The sequence below is a fragment of the Maylandia zebra genome, linkage group LG7 (assembly GCF_041146795.1).
Source record: "Maylandia zebra isolate NMK-2024a linkage group LG7, Mzebra_GT3a, whole genome shotgun sequence".
Taxonomy (NCBI): domain Eukaryota; kingdom Metazoa; phylum Chordata; class Actinopteri; order Cichliformes; family Cichlidae; genus Maylandia; species Maylandia zebra.
Window position 1 is genome coordinate 61,788,361 of NC_135173.1, and position 5,897 is coordinate 61,794,257.

Here is a 5,897-nt window from a genome sequence, read left to right on the forward strand (position 1 = left end):
AGGTACCCGGCCCTGTTGCTCAATCTGTGCTTACAGACTAGATTTGCACAAGCCCATCACCCCGCCTTCTCATTGCTTCTCAGTGCCTCTCAGCTTTAATCACACGTCGTGTTTAAAGTTAGTAAACATTCAAACGTGCCTTTGTCAGCAGTAGTGATGTACTGTTTATGTGTTCTTCTCTTTTTACCTGAAGAGAAACGAAAAATCAGACATCAAATCACAAACATGCTCATGAAAAGAATGAAGTGTCTCGTGAGAGAGAGTCAGTCTTTCTTACACTCAGTAAAATGTAGTTCAGTATTTGAGTTCCACCATGATGAGCTCTTTTCACTGCTATGACAGAACAAATCAACTGTCATGGGCCCTATTTCAGGAAGCCGGTTTAGAAAACTCAGAGTGAAAAACGATACTCAGGGTTGAGTAACCCCGAACTGTCCAACTCGGATTTCGGTTTCAGAAAGGCTGATAACAATTAGTTCAATCAACGCGGAGTTGCTTTAACCCCAAGTTAAGCGCGCGCACGAGGATACATAAAGCCCTGATTAGTGGAGCACAGATTAAGCGAATTACCATGGAGAAGGAGGGAAAGAAGGCGCGGTCAATGTATTTTACAGCGCTTGAGGCCGAAATTCTGATGGCAGCATATGCTGATAACATGCAAATTTTGCAGAAAAAAAGTAACACAGCCTCAGCTGCAAAAGAAAGGGGGCATGCATGGCAAAACATAGCCGACAGAGTCAATGCGTGAGTGTTAATTTAAACATTGATCTAGGGATTTCCACCCATTTAACACGTTATTTTATTATATTTTATTTTGTATTTTATACCTTTTACTTTGTGATGTGATTTGAGCGCAGGTGCAACCCAACAGGCCCCCAACGTTCCTGGCAGCAAGTAAAAATGAAATATAAAAATATAGTCCAAACAGGTAAGGTGTAATTGTATTATGAGCCATAGTGCTTGGTCTGTTTGTCCCATGTAAATCAATTGCAGTTAGAGGCTACATTAATTTCCCCTCTGTAAGCACTTATTGAAATTATCTGAGCACATTATAAGTACATATTTGCTTACTCTGTATGCTCAAATGTGACCCATTATGGCCACTAGAAAAAAAGCGGAGGCCCGAAAAACAGGTGGGGGTCCTCCACCACCACCACTCACAGAGCCTGGCCACTTGGCTTCCACATTTGTGATAATGTTGGCAGCATCACATATGATCTTCACAGTGCAGAGAACACAAATTAGCATCCATTACTATAATGAAATAATTTGTTAGTTTGAAATGCTACAGGGAACTATGTACCTGTACATTAATGCTGTGGAAAGACTTCCTGTTCACATAGTCTCCTTCATTTACTGAAGGAGCAATGATTGGAATGTGAGTCCCATCTGTACAGCCAATCACGCCTGGGAACCGTGAGAATAAATGTAAAATTTAAGTAGTAGTTCAAGTATCACCACATCATGTATTAAGTTTTGTTCATCCTGCTACCTGCAATTTTGTGGCATCCCTCTTTGATAAATCTTGTGGGTCTATGACCGGGGAACACCACAGACGAGTACAGGAGACGTTTCAGTGCAACTGTAACATTCCTGACTGCCCGACAGACGGTAGCCTTGGGAACGTGCTCAGCATCACCAATATTATACAGAAAGCTCCCGTTTGCAAAAAACCGAAGTGCAATACGAATAATATGTACAGAACTGAGAGAATGTCCGCGATGTGTCACATGCGTAATATATGGCCTGAGGATGTTATTCAAATAAATTATTGATTGTGCTGAGAAACGGTAACGTTCACACAGGAAATCATCAGGAAATGATAAAATGTCCAAACGCGCTCTAATCACTCTCTCCCGGCGGAGAGCTCTGCGGAGAATTTGGGCTTCAAGATCTACTGGCTCTTCAAGGAAGGGACACGCCATGTCTGACACTTCCTACTGTCAGGTTTCCGACAAAGAGACGGGGACAGTCAGGGTTAGTTGTAGTAAACCTGCTAGGGGGCAGGTTAGCTTCACGGAGTGTGTCGTCAGTGACTCACTCAGGCTTCAGCTGAACTCGCTTTGTGAAACCGAAAACCCAGAGTTTTCGTTAACTCAGGGTATACTTACTCAGAGTTTGCACTAAACCGGCTTTCTGAAACAGGGCCCTGGTCGGACGGTCCTTCCCAGGGCGACCTGCCTGTGTGTGTCTGTGTGTGCTTCTCTCTCTCTCCTCCTCCACCCAGTGGCTGACACACCTGCACCTAATTTGCCACCCAGCTGTCACTGATCATCCTTCGTTGTGGGCTGAGGTATTTAACTGTGTGTCCGGATTGTACTGGAAGCTCGGTAGTAAAGAGTGTTTGTTACTTGTAACATAGCTTTAGCCGGCTACCCTTCTCACCTGTTGTTGTCGTCACTCGTTTGTAGGAGGAAGTGATACGGAGCAGAAGGTTGGAGAGAAGGAGCCCGCTGGATTAAGCTCTCGGAGGAGAAACACACTCGGATAATCACTTGGGAGACTCACCTGCACACCACTGGGAATTTGGAGATGATCACCGTTGAATTTTTGCACTTCGCTTTGTGTTTTGAGACTGTTTTTGAGCACTGTAAATAAACGCACTGTTTGCTTCGCATCCAGAGCTCCGCGACTGAGTCCATATTTCCCCATTACCCGTGACATCAACAAAGTATTATAAACTGAGCCTTTACAGGGTCACCAGCAAACTACTGATATTTGGCATGCAGAATGGAGCTACAGTCACATAGTTTAGTTCAAGTTTGTAACAGGCATAGTTTCAGAAACTAGAAAATGGTAGATGCATTTTGGCCAGCAATTTTAATTCAATTCAGTTTTATTTATACAGCATCAAATCACAACAACAATCGACTCAAGTTGGTTTATATTGCAAAGTAGACCTTACAATAATACGACAGAGACCCCAACAATCATAGGACCCCAGAAAGCGCTTTGGTGACAGTGGGAAGGAAAAACTCCCTTTAATAGCAGAACCAGGCTCATCTGGCATGACCGGTTGAGGTTAGGAGAGGGAGACAAAACAAAAGACATGCTGCACAAGACAGCCACAGATTAATAACAAGCACGATTCAAAGCAGAGACGTCTATTAACACATAGCAAGTGAGAAAGGTGGCTGACTAAGAAATACTCAATGTATCATGCGAATCCCCCAGCAGTCTACAGCTATTGCAGCATCACTAAGGGAGGATTCAGGGTCAAATGATCCAGTGAAAAGGAAAGTTTTAAACCTGATCTTAAAAGTAGAGACAGTGTCTGTCTGCCAAATCCAAATTGGAAGCTGGGCGCCTTAAAGCTGAAGGCTCTCCTTCCCATTCTACTTTTAAATACTCTAGGAACCACAAGTAAGACAGCAGTAAAAGAGAAAAGTGCTTTAATGGGATGATACAGTACTATAAGGTCATTAAGACAAGATGGAGCTTGATTATTCAAGACCTTGTATGTGAGGAATGGGACTTTAAATTCAATTCTGGATTTAAGAGGGAGCCAATGAAGGGAAGCCAATATAGGAGAAATATGCTCTCTCTTTTTCTAGTCCCTGTCAGCACTCTTGCTGCAGAAATTTGGTTTATCTGAAGGCTTTTCAGGGAGTTTTTAGGACATCCTGATAATAACAAATTACAGTAGTCCAACCTAGAAGTAATAAATACATAACTAGTTTTTCCCAAGTCACTCTGAGACAGGATATTTCTAATTTTAGAGATATTGTGCAAATGGAAGAAAGCAGTCCTACATATTTGTTTTAATATGTGCGTTGAAGGACACACTATTGTCAAAAATGACTCCAAGGTTCCTCAAAGTGTTACTGGAGACCAAGGTTATACTATCAAGAGTATAAGTATCTGGTTAGATACCATATTTCTGGTTAGATAATGTTGGATTATAATACTATTTTATGCCATGTTATACCCCTAATTAAAGATTGTGAATTATTATGTAGTTTTAGTTTGCATTATTCTCCTGAATTAGAAGAAGCTGATAACTATTGCATTTGTTAAACTGATTTGCATTACATTAGACTGCTGATTTATTGTGAATGAATGATATTGTTTTATGATGCATTATACTGCTGAGTTATAAGAAATACTGTTCGCAGAAAGTCATCGCCTTATTTGTCTGATTCGAAGAGAACAGAACATACTGGAGTTTTCTGCCCCATCTCAGCAGGAGCAGATAAACAGGGAGCCAAGGTCGTAGCTTAGGCGCTGTGTGAGAGAAAGAATGTGAATGTTTAGGCTTTTATGATTAGGTGGGGGCCACTAGAGGCTATAAGAGTTTGATCAATGCTCCACCATTTTGAGATCTGATGCTGTCTGCGTACGGTGTCCATCTCCCACGCATGTGAAAATCATTGTTTGACTCAACCCGGCCGGACCAGTGTTGTTATTGTGGTTTTTCCTCTTGTATCCATCCCCAATATTTGAATCCGTAACAATAACGTGTGTTATCTGGCTTCATGAAAAGATAAAGTTGGGTGTCATCTGCATAGCAGTGAAAATATATGCTATGCATGCTAATGGTACTGCCTTAAGCAGCGGTTCCCAAACGTTTTTTTGCCAGGCCCCCCTTTGTTTTACAAGAAAAATGTCCTCCGCCCCCCGCACGCACGCAAAAACACATCCTCCACACACCCATATTTTGCTCCATTGCGATTTATTTCACACCTCAAACATTTAGTAAACAGTTAAGCAAATACAGGTAATCTGCAATAAATTACAGGTAGTAATAAAATAAATTACTAACTCTTTTACGCTACGTCCACACCTACACGGGTATTTTTGAAAACGCAGCTGTTTCGTCCACACGTAAATGGCGTTTCGAATCACCGAAAACTGAGATTTTTAAAACTCCTTATTTTGCGTTTACGTGTGGACGAGGAATACAGAGTTGGTCACGCAACGTCAAAGGTATGTGCCGTTTTTCATGTCACGCTGTGCGCCACATTATTGTTTACATGAGATGAATTGCAGAATGGCAGATTGAGACAAAATACTGTTAATCTGACTATCTGCAGTTTTTACACGCTTACATACACACCCACAGTTACTGTCCCTCCATTTACAAAGGCAGAGGCTTCACGGTGTGATTATTTTAGGTGTAGTTGTTTTTTTCCTGTGTAACAATATTCAACATTGCTATCAATACATTTTTCAAAAAATGCTTCTCTGTGCAAAATGGGTTTAAAAACATAAACAGATGTGGGATACCGTTTGTCCGTGATTTGAACCGGGAGAACAAATTGTGGCAGGATCAGCCTGATATTATTTGTATCCCGCTGTAACTTTACTGTATAAAGAGCTAACATCTCCAAAATGTCAGGAGTAGTTAGTCATTACAACAAGTGTTTGTGAACTAAAACTCTAGAATGTGGGACACTGTTTGTCTGTGATTTGGAGAGCCCAGCTCCCGACGAAGGGAAAACCAATTCTGCTGAGGAGACCTACCTCGGCACTTGTGCAGATGAAGCCAAAGGGAGGATATGCTTCACCATATTTTCTAGTATTTGGCTTAGAATGAAGTTGGTTTGGAAACATATTCAGCTTCATCTCCTGCGTTGCGTTCGTGTGGGCGCCCCGTGCTAGCAGTGTCTAAGCGTTGTTTCCCCTCCCCCCCTTTTCATACCCCCCCCACAATGGCTCTGCGGGCCCCACACTTTGGGAAGGTCTGGCCTAAAGGAAGCATGTATAATGTAAACAGAATAGGTTATGCCCTGAACCCTGTGGAACTCCATAATTAACCTTAGTGTGTGCGAAGAGGACTCTCTGTTTACATGAACAAATTGGAGTCTATTAGTTAGATATAATACTGTACCTGTAATACCTACAGCATGCTCTAAATGCTCCAGTAAAATATTGTAATCAACAGTATCAAATAGTGC